General features: G+C 45.3%; 1 long non-coding RNA gene and 5 other non-coding genes across 6 annotated transcripts; all 6 read right to left on the reverse strand.

The window, feature by feature from the left end:
* Positions 1–355: 355 nt before the first annotated feature.
* On the reverse strand, positions 356–8,174 carry LOC130272832 (uncharacterized). Its single transcript, XR_008843756.1, has 6 exons — positions 7,921–8,174; positions 5,532–5,613; positions 4,381–4,415; positions 3,961–4,042; positions 3,240–3,321; positions 356–756 (listed from the first exon to the last, which is right to left on the reverse strand). It is a non-coding gene; the product is annotated as an uncharacterized LOC130272832 (long non-coding RNA).
* LOC130274763 (small nucleolar RNA SNORA9) lies at positions 2,552–2,684 on the reverse strand. Its single transcript, XR_008844477.1, has one exon. It is a non-coding gene; the product is annotated as a small nucleolar RNA SNORA9 (small nucleolar RNA).
* LOC130274761 (small nucleolar RNA SNORA9) lies at positions 3,386–3,518 on the reverse strand. Its single transcript, XR_008844475.1, has one exon. It is a non-coding gene; the product is annotated as a small nucleolar RNA SNORA9 (small nucleolar RNA).
* LOC130274762 (small nucleolar RNA SNORA9) lies at positions 4,109–4,241 on the reverse strand. The gene has a single exon (XR_008844476.1). It is a non-coding gene; the product is annotated as a small nucleolar RNA SNORA9 (small nucleolar RNA).
* On the reverse strand, positions 4,515–4,647 carry LOC130274765 (small nucleolar RNA SNORA9). The gene has a single exon (XR_008844479.1). It is a non-coding gene; the product is annotated as a small nucleolar RNA SNORA9 (small nucleolar RNA).
* LOC130274764 (small nucleolar RNA SNORA9) lies at positions 5,685–5,817 on the reverse strand. The gene has a single exon (XR_008844478.1). It is a non-coding gene; the product is annotated as a small nucleolar RNA SNORA9 (small nucleolar RNA).
* Positions 8,175–11,146: the final 2,972 nt, after the last annotated feature.

Genomic DNA, 11,146 nt, shown 5'->3' on the forward strand with positions numbered 1-11,146 from the left:
TTAAATTACTTTTTTTTATTATTTTATCTTCCCCTTTTTTTTCTGGGATGTAAAAAAAAGATAAAATAAAAATATAAAAAACATTTAAAAATAATCAGTAATTTTTCACCTTTACACCGTACGGAACCAGTAAGATATTTTAATAGTTCCTACTTTTCTGCACAATGTAGTAAAACCAAATATGTTTATTCTTTCACTTTAATTTTTTGGGGAGAGGTTTATTAAAAAAAAAAAAAAAAAAAAAAAAAAAAAACACATGAAAAAAAAAAATTACAATTATATATTTTATACACACACACACACTAATATATATATACACATACATACATACATACACATATACACTTTTTTTGCACTGATCAGTAATATTGTCTACTTCTATGGTTCGCCCTCTGGCAGGAGCAGGTGGAGTGCCAGCCGCCATCTTGAGTCATCAGTACCTCTGCAATCTTGCTGCAGATAGTCCAATGAGTCTCAACATGTACCACCACTGGCTGTCTGGGCATGCTGGGAGTTGTAGTTTTGCAACAGGCCCCCTGATTAGGATACATTTGGCTACACAGAATTTAATTGCGCACATAACTATTATTTTAGGTGATCATTGAGAGGCGCAATGAATCCGACACACAAGACATGGGGCCGCAGACTGTTCACATTTATTCGCCTTTTCTTTTACATTACAGACAAGTTCTTTATTAAGAGGATCAGGACGCAGCCGCCCGGAGGAGATCTCATCATCCGCAGCCTCATCCGCTCCTGCAAGAGAAAGCAGAGGATACATGAATAGGAATATAAGAGAGCCGCCCCCCAATTCTATGGAGATAACCCTAGAAGGCGCCACACCTGTCCTTAGGTAGTGTGTGGTATTGCAGCTCCGTTCCATTACAGCGAATAGAGCAGAGTTGTAATACCGCGCACAACCTACGGGCAGGTGGAGCAGCTTTTTTTTTCCCCAAAAAAAAAAATAAATAAAAAAAATGTATCAACAGGGCGCACCAACTAACCGGCTGGGATCAGGCATCAGCCCCGATGACGTTGATCTTTGTGTCACATCTTTTTTTTTCCAGCCACTTTGTCATTTTTAGCCTCTAACTATACCTGCTTATAAATCAAATGTTTTACAATCATGGTGCCTCCAGCTGTTGTAAAACTACAACTCCCAGCATGCCCAGACAGCAAAAGGCTGTCCGGGCATGCTAGGAGTTGTAGTTTTGCAACAGCTGGAGGCACCCTGGTTTGGAAACTATGTTATAAATATTCAAAGTCCTTTTTAGTCACATAGCTCTCGTGCCCCGTGTATACCCCGATACACCCCCAGGAAATGCAGGGGGAGAGAGGCCGTCACTGCCCGCTTCTCTCCCCCTGCCTTTCCTGGGGTCTAGAGCGCTGCTGCCGGCCCTTCTCTCCCCCTGACTATCGGCATTGCCGGCACCGCTGCCCCGTTGCCTCCCCCCATCCCCGGTGGCATAATTAACTGTTGCCGGGGTCAGGTCCGCGCTGCTTCAGGCCCCCAGTGTGCGTCCCCTGCGTCGTTGCTAAGCACTGCACGGCGCATAGCAACGACGCACACTGGAGGCCTGAAGCAGCGCGGACCTGACCCCGGCAACAGGTAATTATGCCACCGGGGATGGGGGGAGGCAACGGGGCAGCGGTGCCACTGCCACTTCTCTCCCCCTGGCTGCCGGTGCCGGCACCAATAGTCAGGTGGGACAGAACGGGCAGCGGCGCCGATAGCAGCGATCTAGACCCCAGGAAAGGTAGGGGGAGAGAAGCGGGCAGCGACGGCCTTTCCTGGGGGTGTATCGGGGTATAACATGCACATAATTTTTAGCCTAAAGTCTGTGTTATACGCCGATAAATACGGTATTTATTTATATTTTACACGGAACCAATTGTACTTTGTAATGATCCCTTTTCATTTTCCATAACATTCTCTGAAACAAAGAAGAAATTGTGAGGCAAAAAAAAATAAAAAATTTAAAAGCAGTTTTGCCAATTTTGGTTTTTAATTTTTACCCCATTCACCTTACAAATGTGTTTAGTTTCCGTCATGTTTTAATTTCAGATTCTAAATTTTCTCTTCATTTTGCCATTTTCTGACCCCTATAACTTTTTTGATTTTTCCGTATACCGGGCTGTATGTAATCTGCTGTTTTTAATCGATAAATTTTGGTATTGATTGGACTTTTGAAATCACTTTCTTATTTCTGGATATGATATGGAGTTTAAAAAAAAAAAAATCATAATTCTGTGACAGTCGCACTGCAGGGGGGGGGGGTTGCCACATGCCGGACTGTTGCCCCCGGCTACTGCAATCAGCTGGGTATGCAGCGGCCTCGAGTAAGGAGCCCAATCCATACACCCTGCATGTCCTGGGCGATAGGATTTCCACAGACTGGAGAACAGAGATACAAGGACATTGATTGGAAGAAGACCAGAGAACAGTCATTAAGTGCAGACCCCCCCCCCATATCCTATAACCTGCCGAGTGTACTGCCCCCTACAGACCAACATCATGACCCAGTACCTTACCCATCCTACCAGACACATAACATGTCTGGGATTTCTATAACCTCCCCCCGGAGGAGCAGGGAGAGGCCTCAAACCGTCCCAGCACTGATCTAGCAGAGTCTACAGGAACGGACGGGACTACAACAAGCCCCACCATGCTGGAAGACCTGCACAGGTATATAGGGTCAGTCACATGGATTTATATCCCAGGTATATAGGGTCACATGGCCTTTACATCCCAGGTCTATAGGGTCAGTCACATGGCCTTTACATCCCAGGTCTATAGGGTCAGTCACATGGCCTTCATATCCCAGGTATATAGGGTCAGTCACATGGCCTTCACATCCCAGGTCTATAGGGTCAGTCCCATGGCCTTCATATCCCAGGTCTATAGGGTCAGTCCCATGGCCTTCATATCCCAGGTCTATAGGGTCAGTCCCATGGCCTTCATATCCCAGGTCTATAGGGTCAGTCGCATGGCCTTCATATCCCAGGTCTATAGGGTCAGTCGCATGGCCTTCATATCCCAGGTCTATAGGGTCAGTCACATGGCCTTTACATCCCAGGTCTATAGGGTCAGTCACATGGCCTTTATATCCCAGGTCTATAGGGTCAGTCACATGGCCTTTATATCCCAGGTCTATAGGGTCAGTCACATGGCCTTTATATCCCAGGTCCATGCTGGAAGACCTTCATGTGTTCCTCACTATATGATGACTCCATCTTACCTTCTATAAGGAGTGCAGTCATGTGGCCTCGATGTGCGCCATTTATGGGTTTATCCATCCCACAGTATCATGGTTGATACATCTGAGGGGAAAAATAAATAAAAATACAATAAGTAAATGCTGGAGTCCTATAGATAACACATATTGAGTGTCTGGGATTTCTATAACCTCCCCCCGGAGGAGCAGGGAGAGGCCTCAAACCGTCCCAAAACTGATCTAGCAGAGTCTACAGGAACGGACGGGACTACAACAAGCCCCACCATGCTGGAAATCCTGCAGAGGTATATAGGGTCAGTCACATGGCCTTCATATCCCAGGTATATAGGGTCAGTCACATGGCCTTCATATCCCAGGTATATAGGGTCAGTCACATGGCCTGCAGAGGTATATAGGGTCAGTCACATGGCCTTTATATCCCAGGTCTATAGGGTCAGTCACATGACCTGCAGAGGTATATAGGGTCAGTCACATGGCCTTTATATCCCATGTCTATAGGGTCAGTCACATGGCCTTTATATCCCATGTCTATAGGGTCAGTCACATGGCCTTTATATCCCAGGTCTATAGGGTCAGTCACATGGCCTTTATATCCCAGGTCTATAGGGTCAGTCACATGGCCTTTATATCCCAGGTCTATAGGGTCAGTCACATGGCCTTTATATGCCAGGTCCATGCTAGAAGACCTTCATGTGTTCCTCACTATATGATGACTCCATCTTACCTTCTATAAGGAGTGCAGTCATGTGGCCTCGATGTGCGCCATTTATGGGTTTATCCATCCCACAGTATCATGGTTGATACATCTGAGGGGAAAAAAATAAATAAAAATACAATAAGTAAATGCTGGAGTACTACAGATAACACATATTGAGTGTCTGGGATTTCTATAACCTCCCCCCGGAGGAGCAGGGAGAGGCCTCAAACCGTCCCAGGACTGATCTAGCAGAGTCTACAGGAACGGACGGGACTACTACAAGCCCCACCATGCTGGAAGACCTGCACAGGTATATAGGGTCAGTCACATGACCTGCAGAGGTATATAGGGTCAGTCACATGACCTGCACAGGTATAAAGGGTCACCAGCACAAACATTTGTCACAGGAGGACCTGCCCGGAGGAGCTACCAGAGGACCATACACACCTTATATGCAGCTCCGTCACAACAGACTCCGGTTCCTGAAAGACAACATGGATGTTAAACACAATCCTATCAGATGTAGAGGTATATTATAAACATTATTAATAGGGGAGGGGGACATCATCTTTGGTGACAGGTGGTGTCTGGGATTTCTATAACCTCCCCCCGGAGGAGCAGGGAGAGGCCTCAAACCGTCCCAGGACTGATCTAGCAGAGTCTACAGGAACGGACGGGACTACTACAAGCCCCACCATGCTGGAAGACCTGCACATGTATATAGGGTCAGTCACATGACCTTTATATCCCAGGTCTATAGGGTCAGTCACATGACCTTTATATCCCAGGTCTATAGGGTCAGTCACATGGCCTTTATATCCCAGGTCTATAGGGTCAGTCACATGGCCTTTATATCCCAGGTCTATAGGGTCAGTCACATGGCCTTTATATCCCAGGTCTATAGGGTCAGTCACATGGCCTTTATATCCCAGGTCTATAGGGTCAGTCACATGGCCTTTATATCCCAGGTCTATAGGGTCAGTCACATGACCTTTATATCCCAGGTCTATAGGGTCAGTCACATGGCCTTTATATCCCAGGTCTATAGGGTCAGTCACATGACCTTTATATCCCAGGTCTATAGGGTCAGTCACATGGCCTTTATATCCCAGGTCTATAGGGTCAGTCACATGGCCTTTATATCCCAGGTCTATAGGGTCAGTCACATGGCCTTTATATCCCAGGTCTATAGGGTCAGTCACATGACCTTTATATCCCAGGTCTATAGGGTCAGTCACATGGCCTTTATATCCCAGGTCTATAGGGTCAGTCACATGACCTTTATATCCCAGGTCTATAGGGTCAGTCACATGGCCTTTATATCCCAGGTCTATAGGGTCAGTCACATGGCCTTTATATCCCAGGTCTATAGGGTCAGTCACATGGCCTTTATATCCCAGGTCTATAGGGTCAGTCACATGGCCTTTATATCCCAGGTCTATAGGGTCAGTCACATGACCTTTACATCCCAGGTCTATAGGGTCAGTCACATGGCCTTTATATCCCAGGTCTATAGGGTCAGTCACATGGCCTTTATATCCCAGGTCCATGCTGGAAGACCTTCATGTGTTCCTCACTATATGATGACTCCATCTTACCTTCTATAAGGAGCGCGGTCATGTGGCCTCGATGTGCGCCATTTATGGGTTTATCCATCCCACAGTATCATGGTGGATACATCTGAGGGGAAAAATAAAGATTAAATAAATGCTGGAGTCCTATAGATAACAGAATGCCCTATAACACATATTGCGTGTCTGGGATTTCTATAACCTCCCCCCGGAGGAGCAGGGAGAGGCCTCAAACCGTCCCAGGACTGATCTAGCAGAGTCTACAGGAACGGACGGGACTACTACAAGCCCCACCATGCTGGAAGACCTGCACAGGTATATAGGGTCAGTCACATGACCTTCATATCCCAGGTATATAGGGTCAGTCACATGGCCTTTATATCCCAGGTATATAGGGTCAGTCACATGGCCTTCACATCCCAGGTATATAGGGTCAGTCACATGGCCTTCACATCCCAGGTCTATAGGGTCAGTCACATGGCCTTCACATCCCAGGTCTATAGGGTCAGTCACATGGCCATCATATCCCAGGTCTATAGGGTCAGTCACATGGATTTATATCCCAGGTATATAGGGTCACATGGCCTTTACATCCCAGGTATATAGGGCCAGTCACATGGCCTTCATATCCCAGGTATATAGGGTCAGTCACATGGCCTTCACATCCCACGTCTATAGGGCCAGTCACATGGCCTTCACATCCCAGGTCTATAGGGCCAGTCACATGGCCTTCACATCCCAGGTCTATAGGGCCAGTCACATGGCCTTCACATCCCAGGTCTATAGGGCCAGTCACATGGCCTTCATATCCCAGGTCTATAGGGTCAGTCACATGGCCTTCACATCCCAGGTCTATAGGGTCAGTCACATGGCCATCATATCCCAGGTATATAGGATCAGTCACATGGCCTTTATATCCCAGGTATATAGGGTCAGTCACATGGCCTTCATATCCCAGGTCTATAGGGTCAGTCACATGGCCTTCATATCCCAGGTCTATAGGGTCAGTCACATGGCCTTCATATCCCAGGTCTATAGGGTCAGTCACATGGCCTTCATATCCCAGGTATATAGGGTCAGTCACATGGCCTTCATATCCCAGGTCTATAGGGTCAGTCACATGGCCTTTATATCCCAGGTCTATAGGGTCAGTCACATGGCCTTCATATCCCAGGTCTATAGGGTCAGTCACATGACCTTCATATCCCAGGTCTATAGGGTCAGTCACATGACCTAGCACAGGACCCTTATACCGTAGGTCAGTGGTCTTTAAACGGTGACCCTCCAGCTGTTACAAGTCTACAACTCCCAGCATGCTGGGGGTTGTAGCTTTGCAACAGCTGGATGCTCACCGTTTAAAGACGACTGTCATAGCAGTCAGTATTAGGTATGTCACATGACATTTGTGTCACAGGGGTCAGTACTAGCACGGAACTTTATACCCAGTACTGAGCCCTGAGATATAAGAGGTCACATGACAAGCACAGACACTATATACAGAACAGAGTTATATACAGGAGATTAATAAATAGGGTTATATACTCTACAGCAGTCGTCTTCAACCTGCGGACCTCCAGGTATTGCAAAACTACAACTCTTAGCATGCCCGGACAGCCGTTGGCTGTCCAGGCATGCTGGGAGTTGTAGTTTTGCAACATCTGGAGGTACGCATGTTGAAGACCACTCCTCCACAGGTTATTACATAGCATTATATACTGTACAGGTTATTATTCCACAGTAATATAATAATACTCAAGTTATTCCACACAGTAATATAATAATACTCAGGTTATTCCACACAGTAATATAATAATACTCAGGTTACTCCACACAGTAATATAATAATACTCAGGTTACTCCACACAGTAATATAATAATACTCAGGTTACTACACAGTAATATAATAATACTCAGGTTACTACACAGTAATATAATAATACTCAGGTTACTACACAGTAATATAATAATACTCAGGTTACTACACAGTAATATAATAATACTCAGGTTACTACACAGTAATATAATAATACTCAGGTTATTACACAGTAATATAATACTCAGGTTATTACACAGTAATATAATACTCAGGTTATTACACAGTAATATAATACTCAGGTTATTACACAGTAATATAATAATACTCAGGTTATTACACAGTAATATAATACTCAGGTTATTACACAGTAATATAATACTCAGGTTACTACACAGTAATATAATAATACTCAGGTTACTACACAGTAATATAATAATACTCAGGTTATTACACAGTAATATAATAATACTCAGGTTATTACACAGTAATATAATAATACTCAGGTTATTACACAGTAATATAATACTCAGGTTACTACACAGTAATATAATACTCAGGTTATTACAGTAATATAATAATAATACTCATGTTATTACACACCATCCTCCTCTATAACAATAATACAGACAGGGGACACAATGACCCCGGAGCCCGCACATTACCGCACCTCACCGCCGCCCGACACGTGTACACTGAGCCCTGAGCAGCCGCCGCCGCTTCCTTCCTCCCGGCCGTACCACTATTACCACAGGATGTGACACAGAGGCACTACGACCCTCAACCGGTCATCACCCCCGGACACTACGACCCCCATCCGGTCCCCACACACGCAGGGAACATTATACCATGTTTCCGAGAGGAGTTATTATAAATCTGTCTATAGAGCTGAGGGAAAAGAGGAGATGTAGAGAGCAGACTCCCCCTCCTTCGGTACGGAGAATGGTACAGTCTGATGTAATACTCGTATTGTGCAGCAGATGGCGCCTGGAGCTTTGTGAATATCCGCGCCGCGTGGGATTAGACCGGGTTCACACCTGCGGTTTTGTCCCTATTTCACTTACATTTATGACTGTTCAGAAAAGTGGCCGACTGCGCATGCGTCCTGAGTGTCCATTACTGTATATGTATTTAACGTATATACTATAAAACGGGTACAAATGAAGCAGCATGAACACAACTGTATACCACGACAGGCAGCAGTGGGCGCTATAGAGTTCCAATTAAATAGCGTATATAAGGCGACAGGCAGCAGTGGGCACTATAGAGTTCCAATTAAATAGCGTATATAAGGCGACAGGCAGCAGTGGGCGCTATAGAGTTCCAATTAAATTACGTATATATGGCGACAGTCAGCAATGGGCGCTATAGAGTTCCAATTAAATAGCGTATATATGGCGACAGGCAGCAGTGGGCGCTATAGAGTTCCAATTAAATAACGTATATATGGCGACAGGCAGCAGTGGGCGCTATAGAGTTCCAATTAAATTACGTATATATGGCGACAGTCAGCAATGGGCGCTATAGAGCTCCAATTAAATAGCGTATATATGGCGACAGGCAGCAGTGGGCGCTATAGAGTTCCAATTAAATAACGTATATATGGCGACAGGCAGCAGTGGGCGCTATAGAGTTCCAATTAAATAACGTATATATGGCGACAGGCAGCAGTGGGCGCTATAGAGTTCCAATTAAATAACGTATATATGGCGACAGGCAGCAGTGGGCGCTATAGAGTTCCAATTAAATAACGTATATATGGCGACAGACAGCAGTGGGCGCTATAGAGTTCCAATTAAATAGCGTATATAAGGCGACAGGCAGCAGTGGGCGCTATAGAGTTCTGTTTAAATAGCGTATATATGGCGACAGGCAGCAGTGGGCGCTATAGAGATCTGTTTAAATAGCGTATATATGGCGACAGGCAGCAATGGGCCCTATAGAGCTCCAATTAAATAGCGTATATATGGCGACAGGCAGCAGTGGGCGCTATAGAGCTCCAATTAAATAGCGTATATAAGGCGACAGGCAGCAATGGGCGCTATAGAGCTCCAATTAAATAGCGTATATAAGGCGACAGGCAGCAGTGGGCGCTATAGAGTTCCAATTAAATAACGTATATATGGCGACAGGCAGCAGTGGGCGCTATAGAGTTCTGTTTAAATAGCGTATATATGGCGACAGGCAGCAGTGGGCGCTATAGAGTTCTGTTTAAATAACGTATATATGGCGACAGGCAGCAGTGGGCGCTATAGAGTTCTGTTTAAATAGCGTATATATAGCGACAGGCAGCAGTGGGCGCTATAGAGTTCCAATTAAATAACGTATATATGGCGACAGGCAGCAGTGGGCGCTATAGAGTTCTGGTTAAATAGCGTATATATGGCGACAGGCAGCAGTGGGCGCTATAGAGTTCTGGTTAAATAGCGTATATATGGCGACAGTCAGCAGTGGGCGCTATAGAGTTCTGTTTAAATAGCGTATATATGGCGACAGGCAGCAGTGGGCGCTATAGAGTTCCAATTAAATAACGTATATATGGCGACAGTCAGCAGTGGGCGCTATAGAGTTCCGTTTAAATAGCGTATATATGGCGACAGGCAGCAGTGGGTGCTATAGAGTTCCAATTAAATAACGTATATATGGCGACAGTCAGCAGTGGGCGCTATAGAGTTCTGTTTAAATAGCGTATATATGGCGACAGGCAGCAGTGGGCGCTATAGAGTTCCAATTAAATAACGTATATATGGCGACAGGCAGCAGTGGGCGCTATAGAGTTCCAATTAAATAACGTATATATGGCGACAGGTAGCAGTGGGCGCTATAGAGTTCCGTTTAAATAGCGTATATAAGGCGACAGGCAGCAGTGGGCACTATAGAGTTCCAATTAAATAACCTATATATGGCGACAGTCAGCAGTGGGCGCTATAGAGTTCTGTTTAAATAGCGTATATATGGCGACAGGCAGCAGTGGGCACTATAGAGTTCTGTTTAAATAGCGTATATATGGTGACAGGCAGCAGTGGGCGCTATAGAGTTCTGTTTAAATAGCGTATATATGGCGACAGTCAGCAGTGGGCGCTATAGAGTTCTGTTTAAATAGCGTATATATGGCGACAGGCAGCAGTGGGCGCTATAGAGTTCCGTTTAAATAGCGTATATATGGTGACAGGCAGCAGTGGGCGCTATAGAGCGTTTAAATAGCGTATATAAGGCGACAGGCAGCAGTGGGCGCTATAGAGTTCCAATTAAATAGCGTATATAAGGCGACAGGCAGCAGTGGGCGCTATAGAGTTCCAATTAAATAGCGTATATATGGCGACAGGCAGCAGTGGGCGCTATAGAGTTCCAATTAAATTACGTATATATGGCGACAGTCAGCAATGGGCGCTATAGAGTTCCAATTAAATAGCGTATATATGGCGACAGGCAGCAGTGGGCGCTATAGAGTTCCAATTAAATAACGTATATATGGCGACAGGCAGCAGTGGGCGCTATAGAGTTCCAATTAAATTACGTATATATGGCGACAGTCAGCAATGGGCGCTATAGAGCTCCAATTAAATAGCGTATATATGGCGACAGGCAGCAGTGGGCGCTATAGAGTTCCAATTAAATAACGTATATATGGCGACAGGCAGCAGTGGGCGCTATAGAGTTCCAATTAAATAACGTATATATGGCGACAGGCAGCAGTGGGCGCTATAGAGTTCCAATTAAATAACGTATATATGGCGACAGGCAGCAGTGGGCGCTATAGAGTTCCAATTAAATAACGTATATATGGCGACAGGCAGCAGTGGGCGCTATAGAGTTCCAATTAAATAGC

The sequence above is a fragment of the Hyla sarda genome, chromosome 5 (genome assembly GCF_029499605.1).
Source record: "Hyla sarda isolate aHylSar1 chromosome 5, aHylSar1.hap1, whole genome shotgun sequence".
In the NCBI taxonomy this organism is placed as follows: domain Eukaryota; kingdom Metazoa; phylum Chordata; class Amphibia; order Anura; family Hylidae; genus Hyla; species Hyla sarda.